A 13,996-nucleotide genomic window follows, 5' to 3' on the forward strand; every position below is an offset into this window, starting at 1 on the left:
CTATCTCCCGTCAGTTATCGGGTTAGAGATCGCGCAAGTCCACTTCAACAGCATCGCTTCAGAGATACCCGGTCGCCCTATCGGCCTTCGCCCTACCGAGCGTCCCAGCTATGCCCTTTTAGTACCATAATCCTCATCCATTCTTATGCCACAACAAAAAAGAAAAAAACGTACTTAATTTGTCGACATAGATAGATTTGTAAACATGCTGAAAAGAGGTCCTTAGGACATTTTTTACTATAGTTTTTATCAGACTCGTTAATTGTAAATAATAAAAGTCAATAATAATAGTTTACTTCCAAATTTTACCGCAAAAATTGCCCGATTCGGAAACACAAGCTTACTTCTGCGAAGTTCTGTCTAATGCTAAAAAACGAAGTATAATATATAGAACATTACATAAGCAAATTCGTCTCCAAAATGTGACCGCGGCCGGCAAAACGTCCCACTTTGTCGCTTGCCATAAGAACAACTTCATAGGTTATTCGTATAAAGATACAAGCAAATCTCGTGATCGGCATAAGTGAATTTACGCATCCGTGAGCCAAAGGAGTTTCACAAATAGGCAACTACAACTATATTTACAGTACATATGGGGCTACTTTATAGCACTAGTGCGAGAAGTAGCATATTATGTTACTGTGTCGAACATTTAAAGGGCCATATGTACTGTAAAACGTTGTACGATACATGTGCGAATAGGTAATTCGCAACTCGTGTCGATTTAAAACACTCCCTTCGGTCGTGTTTTAATTTATCGCCACTCGTTTCGAATTTCCTATTTTTCGCACTTGTATCGTAATGTACTATTATGGTGCTTTACTTTGAAGCCAAATCGAATTTTTTATTGTAGTTTTTAATTGAATAATAATTATAGCCTTATGATATTTACTTGAAACTTCTGTACTTAAATATATAAAATTTTGTACTTTAGCGTGTAGCTGTGCTCTCTCGGAAAGGTTTCCACGGAAGACCAGCGTCGAGATCCTTAGGTGGTATCTTGACATTAAGCTGAGTGGAGACCTTTTCAGTGACGCTTAATAATAAATTGATTCTGTCGTCTCATGTATTACCTAAACTTAAGCGTTTTCTGAATAAATTTCTTCTATTCTATTCTATTCTAATCTACATCCCTATAAAAATGGATAAAATATGATTATATAAAAAAAAACTTGTTACTCCAAATACCAGATAAGGATTCTGCGTTCAATCCAAACGTCTCGTTCAAGAATTGAATCAACATAAATAGCATTTCAAGATCTATTCATGACGCTTATTCGCGTCACGCGAAAGTTTTTTTGCTTTACCTGTTTTCGCCTGTTTGCACTTGCTTTTGAAGAGTGACCGCTTTCTGTCGTTGACAATTGTTATTTTTAGCCATAGCAATATTAGATTCATGTTTTTCGAAATAGTTTGTACTTAACCGTTACACGCGCTTGTTATTTTTGCATGAAACGTTTTATTTATATTTTTACCTAAGTTGCTACTATTTCTGAGAGAAAATAAGTAAAGATTTAACAAAAATCCGCAAGTAAGCCTAAAGGGCTAGCTCAATGAAAACAGGAGGGTCACGGCATGTGCCTGGTTGTGGATTTGTGTAAAGTGATGGTGGTTGAACATTGTAATGTTCTCCTTATGTTCAACAGAATCTTCTGTATAGCCTTCAACAACTGTTTTCGGATTTCCACCCACCATGTATCTTGATCACCGTAGACTAGCTCCCGAGTCTGCCAGAAATGTCGCAGATGTGCAACGGAAGCAATGTCCGGTATAGAGCTCGAGGTGTTCCAAATTCAAAAACTGGGCTAATATTTTATGCCGTCCTGTACATTTTCCCTTTATGTAGTTCAGAAAAAGCCTGTTAGATTGTATGCCCTGAGGCCGTAGGGTATAATATTTTTGAAAATATCCAAAATCTCATCCCGGATCACGAAGGAACGGTCTATTTCTTTGTGCCTCGAAGCTTAACTATCGCTATTTCTCCTTGGAATTCAATATCGCTGGTGATTATTTTTGTCAACTCTACACCTCTACATGCACCACTGATGCCCAAGATCAAAGCAACCTGTAAATGGTATGTTGATAAGTGTACATACAAATAGATACAAGTTTTTTTTTTTTGTTATTAGTAAGTTTAGTCAGTTGCTTAAATGATATATGTTTAATTTTAAGTATTAGGTTTAGGCAAAATTGTGAATAGTATTATATTGATAAATAAGATGATTCACGTGTTTTTGGTAGCTGTAGTTACAAGCTGTCACCCTTATTGTATTATAATAATAGAAGTCACTGAAAAATATCAAGCACGTGAGTGCCTAAATAAAAATTTCAGCTCAGTTTTTTTTTTTTAATATAATGTATTATATTATGTTGTTGTTTTCGTATACTAACCATATTAAAAAAAGTATGTGTGTATAGTAGTGTCACAAATAAATAGTTAGTCACAGATAAAGTTGCATAAAAAAATTATTGCTATTTGCTATATAATCATTACATTCAAGTTGACTGCATGTGCCTGCAAATACATTTTCTCTTTCAATTTGTTCTTGAATTAGAACGGCATTAATGGTGATCACAACCTGGCTTTTATTATGTGTTAGGAACCATATGATAGTTTTGATAGTGTTTTATTATATTGTCCCTATCAGTGTTATATAAAATATAACATATGTCTGCTGCTAGATTTCGTTCCAAAAATTGTTATACAAGGAAAATAGAGCAAGTGAAAGTTTTGTATGTAAAAATTCTAGTCGCGTTTCTTTCTAGCAACGGAAACTAGTTAATTTCATGCTACTTCAAAATGTCGTTTTAAAATGAGAGCCTAACTTTAAATGTATGGAGGCGGCTTAGCGTTCGTGTGACTTAAATTTCAATATTAATGAATAGCACATCATTGATTGAATTGATAGTAGATACACAATTTACGTTCGTCTCATAGGAAGTCGATAAACTGATTGTTTGCAGAAGTATTCAATAAAGTTCCAATCAACTGCAGTATTTATTATTTAATCTGCATATCCGATATCAAAGCTTTATGTAAAAAATAATATTTTTTCTTTGAATTGAGCGAATCAAATCCAATAAAAACATCATTTTAATACTTCAACTGCACAGTCAAATTGCTTTTTACAGTACATATGGTGCTACTGTACCGCACTGGTGCGATAATTAGCAGATTACGTGACTATATCGAAAATTTAAAGGGCCATAATGTACTGTAAAATGTACGATACATGTGCAAATAGGTAATTTGCAAATCGTGATGATATAAAACACTCCCTTCAGACGTGTTTCAATTTACCACTCGTTGGAAATATCTTATTTTTCGCACTTGTATTGTAATATACTATTAGATACCTGCATACTTATTTGTATAGTAAACAAACAAAATAATTCACTAGTTGCAATCTACATTCAAATAGGTATTCAATGCCTTGAAACTGTATCTACCGGATACCAATTTCCGAAAGTACAAACTCAAATGAAAGTGCGAAAGTCTAGCCTTCAATCTCTTGGAGTCCTGACTTTCAAACCGCCCTACATACGTCAGCGCTTCCCTAATATCGGACGAAAAGGTATAGTATGTAAATGTGAAATGTTTTAGTCATAGTATGGCGTTTGATCGTACTTAGGGTCCTAGTGACGGAGCGCGTCAGGGCGAGCCATTGAGGGGCAGGGCAATCATACGGTAAGGCTGTGGGTAGGGGTGAGCGGAAAGATCGTAATTTATTCTTGCGGAAGTTTCCATTTTCAGGGACTAACTATTAAAGGACTAATTCTAAAGAGTTGTTGACAAGTAATTCATACTCGTAGTTAACAATCTTACATTACGATTGTTTTTAACATCTAATGTGAATTATTACGGTTGGTACAAATAAATAGTGTAAGTTAATTTATCTGATGACGAGCGATGATGCTTACCACTTTAGGATTTAAAGAAAACTAAGAATGTAGCTGTAGAAAGTTATTTAGTTTATAAACCTTATCTTCCTAAAGTCTGAAAGAAAGTCCGAAAAACATTTCTTAAGTAAGTATGCCCTTATCTAGATATGCATTATATTCAGAATAATTCAAAGACTTATACAATCCATAATGCAGAGAATAACATAGTTAGCGTTTTTATATATTGACAGCCAACGTTGTATTGTAACAAAGATGGGTACTGTCACTATTAATTGAATTCTGACATATTACTACTTTCGGCTTCAGAAGTTGTGGATAAGACTACGAGTCAACTGTATGTATCTTTATCTGAAATATTTACAAAAAGATGCAATTTTTTTTTTCATATTCGTGAGTACAAGTAATTTCATATTTCTTTAACTTAACCCAATATGCCTCTATACTTAAAAACAATAGAATGTGGTAGGTATTTTTGCACTTTACTCGAAAATTTTATTGTATAAAGACAATTTTCCGGTATCCGCTACTACTATTGTACTCTAGTGTTGCTGATTGTACTCTAGTACCCATTATTCCACCGAAATTAAATCATTTAAACCACCGCTACAGAAACGTGAAATATATCTTTCACGCCGCTGAAACCAAGGCGTGACTTCTCTGCAGCCTTACAGCAGCTCAGATTGGTGCGAGACTGCGTCTCGGACGCACGCGTGCGTCGACCGGCGACTAGTCGCGCGACTGACAGTGGAGTGTATGTGATGTTCTGTGTTTGCATTGGATTTAGAAAGTAAGTTTCATTGAAATAATTTTCAATTATAGGTGTGGTTAATTTTGTTTACATTGAATTTTTATTCTATAGTTATATTTCTGTTTCCATGTTTAAAAGAGTTAAGAATCGTAAGGAACTAATAAGTGTGCTAATTTAACCATGTTGGCTGTTTATTTTTGATTAATATTACAATATGATAATTAGGTGTAAAATAGAAGCAATTACGTTTCCGAGAAATTAATTAGTATATAACTAATTATTTAAATAACACTTGTCACCTAAAACACCTTAAAACTATAAACTGATTTATCACAGTATTAATGACGAGTAGCAGCAAAATAAAATTTAAGCGTTAAATATGGTTATAAATGAAAGATAATTAATGTGCAATAATATAAAAAAATATTATTTAATTCAACTATTTCATATTACGTGTATGAGCAAATATATTTTTCTGTCAAACCAATTAGTAATTGTCATGTATTTATTTATCATTGTACTATTTTTGGTTAACATTGACGTCTAAATAGATTTTGTATATTATTTACATTTTTATACCTATTGTCTATATTTTACTTGTCACTTTATAATATATGTATGATTATTTTGTTTTTAGGTGTCATAAATCTATACTGAAACTCTCCTATAAGCTATCCCTAATTTCATCCCCAACTCCTGGACACTTACCATATTATATATACCTATAGGTATACGCTATTACGATCGATGGACTAAAGTAATTAATATCACAATATTAGGCATATGGCCTTAATAGCATAAATTAAATTGTTACTTGCTTACACGTCATGACACCTACAACTTTTTAAACCTGTCTTTAAATTTTAAAACATTTCATTATTTTTTTAGTGAAATTTGGCTTGAATTCTTATTACATGCCAAAGTACTTAAAACACTTATTATAATTTAGCCTACATTAAAAGAAGACCTATAATTTTTAATGAAAGACATCGGCACGTCTTTAATTAACACAATTAAAAGGGATTACGGAATAAGGCATTCTGCGAACGTTTTCCGAACACGCACTTTTCTCTGTTCCAACCAATTTTATACCCAAGCTTTGTGTAAATAGAGTTTAAAATTGTTCAGCATCTATTGATTGATTTTCAGGTTTTTGTGACGTTTGACATGACAGCGTAAATTGGTTGGTGGAGGAATGATTGCAGAATCAGAGGATTGAAAGTGAATGAGTTTTCATTACTGGGGAATACTGAGGAAATCATTAGTTTGCGACGCCGTTAAATGGGATGAAGCCTTTATTGCGTTCTAGTACCTACTGTTTTATAATCAGATTACGTTTATAAAGGAAGGAAAATTCTTTTTAAATAATTTTATTCTATTGAATCATAAGCCGCTTTATGATTTGCCGCAAAATACGAAAGAAAGTACCTTTTAAATTTTATGAGTTTATGAACTGTCTTGCAGACTTCGAAAATTGTCTTTACGTTTTGAGCAATGAAAAAGGTTGAGTACGTTGGTACACGGCAGCATTTCAAGATTTTTTGTTACCCTTAAACAATTATGGATGCAAATAGTTAATGATAAAACAAACTTACATGTACATGATGTTATAACATAGTCAGATCTAATGCGGCGACCATATATATATTTCTTTCTTCAACCGGCTTAATTTCTTCAATATGGAGTGATCTTTGTTCCTATGAAACATAACAATGTTCCTTGCGTTTCCTTGACTTACTTTCTTCTTCATCAACTGAATGATTCACACTTGGTAAAATTATGTATGTATTAATATATGTATGTTTATTTGTATTAAGTATATGTGTAAGTTTATCAACATATAGTTTATATTCATATATAGTCTCCTACTTAGTCTTTCTGGTTTAACCTATTGGCTGACTGGTAGAGAATGCCTTAAGGCATTAAGTCCGCCATTTGTACTTCATGTATTGTGCAATAAAGATTAAATAAATAAATAAATGTTATGACGTTTTCTTCCCATATTTAAGGCAAAATTTTAGTACTACTTTCAGGATTAACTTTAAAAATATATTTTTTGACTTGTAAAGGCCATTGCACGAAGAAACAGATTATGAGGTACCTAAAGTAGCTATCCACGATGACGCGCAGATTTATCAAATCTAACATTTAATAACATGTCATTCACTAGTCAAGGTACGAGTCTTCGTGAATGACACGATCTATAACCACGGTGATGTGACGGTTCCAAATGGACAGTCAACAATGATAACTTTTTAATAGTGTTTCATTTCAATAGCCGAGAGCTGGAAACAGTACTGCAAGTCAACTTTAATTGCTTCGAATTGAGCAGCAAAGTATGGCTAAATAGTCCTCGCCGGGCACAGATGGAAATAGTTTTCATATAAATCGTTTCCGTTTGTCCTCGCATACGCTATGTACACGACCCACGTTCCTATACAAAATTTCGTGGGCTTGCCCACGGTTTGTATTAAAACGTGGGCCGTGGATGTAGCGTGCGCAGCAGTGGGGCGCCGGCCATATGGCGGTCGTCACGTGGGACGAGGACAAATGAAAATCACTAATGAAACTTTGGTTCTGAAGCTATTCATTTTTTTTTTAATTTTAGTCACGTTTGACATGAACGGAATGATTTGGTCGACGGAGAAGATAATCTAGTGTTGTTTCTGAAGGTAAGATTTCAAGAGTAATCGAAAATCTAGTCGACGCCTAAATTTGCCTCGTAAATATATAAAAAATAATTTAGAAATCGACCTTATCGACTAGCAAAACGGCAACTTCAATACCTAATTTTATTTTTAATTTAAAACTAGATCATGAATCTATTATGTTTGGATAGGGGTCTCGAATGTTAGTGACAGTTTGATTTAGGTAGGCTAAAACGGCGTTCTATTTAAGTAAGTATATATATAATAATAATAATAATTCAGCCTATATACGTCCCACTGCTGGGCACAGGCCTCCTCTCATGCCCAAGAGGGTTCGGGCTATAGTCCCCACGCTAGCCCAATGCGGATTGGGGACTTCACATACACCTTTAAATTTCTTCGCAGATGTATACATGTATGCAAGTTTCTTCACGATGTTTTCCTTCATCGAAAGGCTAGTGGTAAATATGAAATGATATTTCGTACATAAGTTCCGAAAAACTCATTGGTACGAGCCAGGATTTGAACCCACGACCTCCGGATTGAAAGTCGGACGTCATATCCACTCGGCCACCACCGCTTCTTCACATATATAGGTATTGTATAAACCCATAAAATTATTTTTCTAGGCGGCTTACAAAGAGCTGAAGTTCCAATCTCCAAATACATGTTACTGAATTGATATTTATAAAGCAGAAACGACCGCGAGCAATACTACATAATTTACCTATTAAAGGAAAAAAAAAAACACTACAAGCACGGGGCACGAGGAGCAGTTGGTAGCAGCGATTGGTGTTCCAAAATGTCGCACGTTCGAGTTTCACCGGAGGTGGTCATTTTTTCATTTTTCTTTTAATATAAAAAACTATAAGATAAAATGATACTACCAATAATAGTGATTACCTATAAGAAGTTGTAGACTTTTTCTTAACGGACAGAATGATTTGTGACGTTCCACGGATAAAGGTACCTTATGGCGGTCGGCGCTTACGCGGTTATTAACGACGCTCCAATTCTAATGCAGTGCTAGGCAACGTAAGCGCTTACCGCCATAAGGTACCTTTTCCCATGGGACGTCACATTTATCGATTTACCAATTTTCGAATAAATATCCCAATGTAAATTCGGGCAGTAGGTAATATACGGGTATATTACATATAAAGTGAGGTAATTCTGAAAATAACCTATAATGCCATATTATTAGTATATTTTCGGAATCACCTACCCCATAATCTGGAATATTCGGAATATGAAAACGTATATTTTGTCTACCTGATAAACAGTAGGTATGAGTCAACGAAGTCACAACTGTATCGTAATATACAGAGATATTAAACATAATCGTTTGAGAAACGCTCATCCCCAAATCCTTTCATGAACATTGTAACTCATGAAAGGGATTTATGGAAATATCATATTTGCGAAGGCGTAAAAGGTACTACTAAAATGTTTAAATTATGTTTCGTTGTTAATTGCGATTTGCCTTCGGCATTAAATATTTGAACATTTAATACAATTCCATAAACATTGTACATAATTACAAGTAGGCGAGAACTTTAGTTACCTACATTTTAATTGATTCAATTATCGGCCCGATTCGAAGAAGGATTAAGACACGTTTAAGATCTTGGAAAGAACTTTAAAAGATCGATAGCTAAACGACATGTCAAAATTGACGTTTATTTTAATTTCGCTGTGATCCTAATAAGATCTATCTGCGATATTTCTAACGTCAAAGTGACACTGGTTGCCGCAATCGAGCTGCTTCTGTCAATATACGACATACAATTATATGTCAATTAAACGATATCTAAATGAGAACTTATCTAGATTAGAACTTATCGTTATCGTATCTTGTTCTTCGAATCGGGCCGTATGTTTCCATTTTTACCAACTCTGCAAATTCTGTTGGCGTCGCATCGCGCATCGCACCTCGCGCCAAAGGAGCATAAACAATCCTCACTTCTTAGACACATGGCACACCAAGAACAAGCTCGCATTTCGTTTCTTCTTAGAACGTTCAGAATGTGGAATAAGTTGCCTCCTGAGGAAATATCCTTTGCAATACGACATGGGATTCTTCAAGAGGCGAGTATTTCCCTAAAATCTCAAGGATTGGCAACGCTTAAGGGGCTCCTGTGATGTTGGTGTCCATGGGCGACGATGACTGCTTCCCATCAGGCGGCTGGTCTGCTCGTTTGCTGCCTATCACATAAAAAAGAACCTGAAAAAGTCAAGATTGTCTGTTATAAAACTTTTTCTCGAGATTTATTTTGAGAATACTGATAGCGAAGAACATCATATACCTACGAAAGAACTTTGTTGCGCTCTTCGTACCACTCCAGTCAGTGAATGTCATAATTTTCGAAATCTGCACCCCCGAACAACTATAAAATAATTTCCATGACGATTTTTCGTAAAAGTATATGTCAGTCATCTTGGATTTCAAAATGACCGTAATTTTCTAAATCCGTACCCCGAAGAACCTACAAAATGATATCCATGATAACTTTTACGAAATACCTACATTGTCAGCCATAGTAAAAAAAAAAATTTGATTTTTTCTTAACCGGGACAGAGACAATACAATAAATCCCTAATCATTAAACTTGGTCCAGCCGTTCTCAAGTTATAAATGGTGTACTATCCCGAAATTGTTTTACGTATATACACGGTGTAACACGAGGAACCCGAAAGATTTTAACCACGCACTTCCGAGGCCAAAAGAAATTGAAATATGTTTTATGAATTTAAATAAATTTCACCAAAAAAAGATTTTATTTTGTTTATTTTTTTTTCTATTTTTATTTATTTATTTGTACGTAAAAAGTTAATGTTAGGGTAAAACTGGCATTGAAAATGAATTTTAACGTCGTTTTTTTTGTAGAAGCTAGTTTTTGCAAAGTTTACTTGTCACCTTCTGACATCTATCAATAAGGATATTTAGACTACGCCCCATAAGGGCATCATCGCCATCAAAAAGGCGTTTTTCACTAAGTTACGATAAGAAGTTGTTTTTTTTAATTGGTAATAACTCTGAAACTAGGTGAAATCCAGAAAATTTTATATAACATTTTAGTCTCTAAATCTGATCAGGATTACACAGTTAAAATATTTCGGTTTCCTCATGTTACATCGAGTATAAGAACGGACATGGACGTTTATCCATTCCCCTGCAATAATATTTACCGAAGCCTGCAAAATATTTAAAACAATCTTATTTATTGGTCCACAAGAGCGTGTCACATAATCTTGCTGACTTCATTGTGCAAGATTTTAATGCCGGTTGGTAAGATAGTGTGGTATGGTCACTATCTATTCTTCATTAAGTAAATGGACTCTAAACAAGCTATAATTTCCTACAGCCAATTCGAATGTACACTGATATTTGAATAACACCTAACTGATGTCATTCAGTAACTGTGCATTTCGCTCTTGTCCGTAGATCATGTAGTGGCGTGAGCGAGACGCACGATAACCAAGTAACATGATCCAAATATCATTCTGAAGTCAGTCGTTCGAATTAGCCTGATAGTCCGATGTAAATTAACAGAAACAATGCCCACAAACGGTTTCGCCTACATTAATCACAATGACAGATCACTTAACGAGAACCGTGATTGATACCCCGCAAACAATAGTTGGAGAGTTCTAATAAGTAATTAACTTAAGATATCTCTTTTAATGAAGTATCCTGCAAATGGCGCAAGAAGGGAGAGTTGGACGCTTGTATTGATTTAGAAAGCATCGATTTAAAAAAAGTTTTGATTCAACTTAGAAAGAGTGTATTTTATATGTCTATTCACACATTTAACCACTTGCCTAATGAAATTAAAATACTTGAACTACCTGAATTCGGACGTAAACTTTATAAATGGTGCTTAGACAAAGCTTACTATAAGATAAGTGACCACTTTATGCCGTCGAGTTAGTATGACATATTATTTGTTACCAATAATTTTATTCGTATCACATGTAATACCTATTTGTATAATTATTTAGCTGTAAGATTAGTTTTAGTATTAACATTGTACGCCGCATCGCGGTTGATTGTGATGATTCTACCCTAACATAATTTTAAGATCATTGTAACTCACAATATGACAATAAAGATTTCAATTTCAATTTCAATTTCAATTTCAATTTCAATTTCAATTTAGAATTACTCTTTTAACTGAGTTTTCTTTCTTTAAATAGGTCTGAGAAGTAATTTCGTACTTGAGCTTAAATAACGATCCTAAGTATCAATTCTTCAGTTGATTTAAAAAACCATGATTTGAAAAAAGCTATTTTTAGATTTCATTGTTGAACATGAAATCGTTAAGCACGCTTTTAATGGAAGACTTTTTCTTTAAATGGGTCTGTGGAGCAGTTACCTACTTGATCAAATGATTTAAAATCTACTTTGTTACCTTCTATTCAATAAAATGTTATGATGGTTCTGAAGGTAAAAATATGATAAGTAAATCGCATCGCACAAGCGAAAAAATTAGTAAAACTTCTCTTTTTTTTTAATGTCTATATATTTATACGAGTTTGAGGCCTTCAGCACACGGAGCGTAAGCGTAAGCGTCGCGTAAGCGTATCGTAAAAACGCTTACCAATACGAGACGCGTAGAGTCCTGGGCATCAAGCGTCGCGTAAGCGTAATCGTTGTATTAGTGAAATCTCATAAGTTGAAATCATGGCGTCGCTGGCGTGACTTCCCCATCAGATGAAGAAGATTTTGTATTGTTTGATTATGCCAGAAGTTTTGTTTTTTACACCTGTCGTACTGACGACTGAAATCTCACACGCTACGCTACGACGACGCTTCGTGTGCAGGCTTGTTTGAAGTTGTTGGTGCTTGTAGCGATCTCGTTCTACGCGCGTATTACGATACGCTTACGTGTCTGTTGCGCTTACGCTCCGCGTACTGAGGGTCTAAGTTTATCAAATTTCGTACCAATTGGCACGGAAATAATGAAAAACATAAGTCTTGAAGGGTTTCTGTTTACCTTTTTGGTAAGAAACCCTATAAATCCACCCTATATGTAAAGGGCACAGTTACACAAATTAAATTTAAAATTCCAATGGTAGTATTTAATTGATTAAACAAAAATTAAATAAAAACGATTAATTCATTCCATTCACGGCTGAACGCATATAAATGGCACATGAATTTTGACGCGCTTCTGGAATTTAACAGTAATTAATAACTTAATTAATGAAAATAGTTAAGTTCGCCTGCATAAATAATTTAAAGCGTCAGTTTTTCGAAACGACCGTAATATTCATCATCTGATTTTTTTATTGAATCAACATTTTTAGGTGGCCATTGCATATTTTCAGAAACAAATATCATCACAGTCATAAAATGAAATGTATATTAAAGTTTACAATTAACTAACACCCCTCGTAATAAATAAAACTACATTACCGCCCCATTCGAAGAATGATAAAGACGTTTAAGATCTTGGAAAGATCTTTAAAAGATCGATAACTAAACGACATGTCAAAATTGACGTTTATTTCGATTCCGCTGTGGTCCCAATAAGATCTATCTACGATATTCCTAACGTCAAAGTGACATGGGTTACCCAAATCGAGCTACTTCTGTCAATTATACGAAATACAAACGATATCTAAATGAGAACTTATCTAAACCAAAACTTATTGTTATCGTATCTCATTCCCCCGTTATTTGTTAGTTGTCAGGCGGTACATTCTGTAGTAGAAATATACAATACTGACTTGATACATACCGGTGACTCATTTTAAGTTTGGTTGGGTAATATGGTGGTCCCACACTGGCTGTCATACAACGTTTTATAACACAGTGTAGACCTAGTTTTTAATTCGGACAGAATAGGATACCAGTAAGACACTACGTATGGTGCTTGCCAGGGTTGGCCGAACGTTAATTAGAATTGACCATTAACCTAATGGTTAAAATTCAATTCTACTTATAACCATTACAAATTGAACCGTAAACGGTTACAGCTGTAATCAAATTGAATGGTCAATTCTACCAATATTCATTACAAATTGAACCGTAAACGGTTACAGTTGTAATCAAATTGAACGGTTCAATTTGTAATGGTCAATTCTAATTAACGTTTGCCCTACACTGCTGGCAATACGGCCACTTGGACACATTTTTTAAAAGAAAACTTATCTTTATTATTTTAAATTAAGGTTTAATCTCCAATAGTCGTAAATTTTGATATTTGGTCGTATTGCAGGCAGCATACAGGACAAGGTATAATTTTTCCATTAAAAGTGTAATGGATTACATAGTCTGGTCTTGTGGAACTATAGAAATAACGATATAAGAAGACAAAGTATTCATAATAGCATACAAATGTAAACGAAATAAAATGTCACATAATATAGCATCTTATTTCGTTTATAGTTTAAATAGTAGTGTCTACTTGTACAAAACACAAATTAAAATATTTCATAGACAGTAATTAAATTTTGTTCTTAGAATATAGTTTTTAATTAATTTCATTATAACAAATTTATTTCAGTACCCCTAGTGTAAATTCAATCGACATCATAACGTGACGAACGCGTTTGCGTTAAGTCTCATTTTGTATAGGATTTTGAGTTTCCAAAACGTCCCGCTTGGCGCGCTCTTTCTAAATCACATACAAAATGAGACTAAACGCAAACGTGTACGTCACGTTTCGAAATCGAATTTATTTACACTAGG

At 34.3% G+C, this 13,996-nt stretch overlaps 2 protein-coding genes across 2 annotated transcripts in view; one reads left to right on the top strand and one right to left on the bottom strand.

Moving 5' to 3' along the window:
* The window catches only part of LOC133524741 (uncharacterized), a 306,772-nt gene that overhangs the window by 254,994 nt on the left and 37,782 nt on the right, over positions 1-13,996 (bottom strand). The window lies entirely within an intron of this gene.
* Positions 4,569-13,996, top strand: part of LOC133524721 (reticulon-4 receptor-like 2) — a 36,578-nt gene continuing 27,150 nt past the window's right edge. The window contains exon 1 of the mRNA XM_061860862.1: positions 4,569-4,690. The gene's annotated coding sequence lies outside the window, so the exon portion shown is untranslated. The remainder of the gene's footprint in view (positions 4,691-13,996) is intronic.

The sequence above is a fragment of the Cydia pomonella genome, chromosome 14 (assembly GCF_033807575.1).
Source record: "Cydia pomonella isolate Wapato2018A chromosome 14, ilCydPomo1, whole genome shotgun sequence".
Lineage (NCBI taxonomy): Eukaryota > Metazoa > Arthropoda > Insecta > Lepidoptera > Tortricidae > Cydia > Cydia pomonella.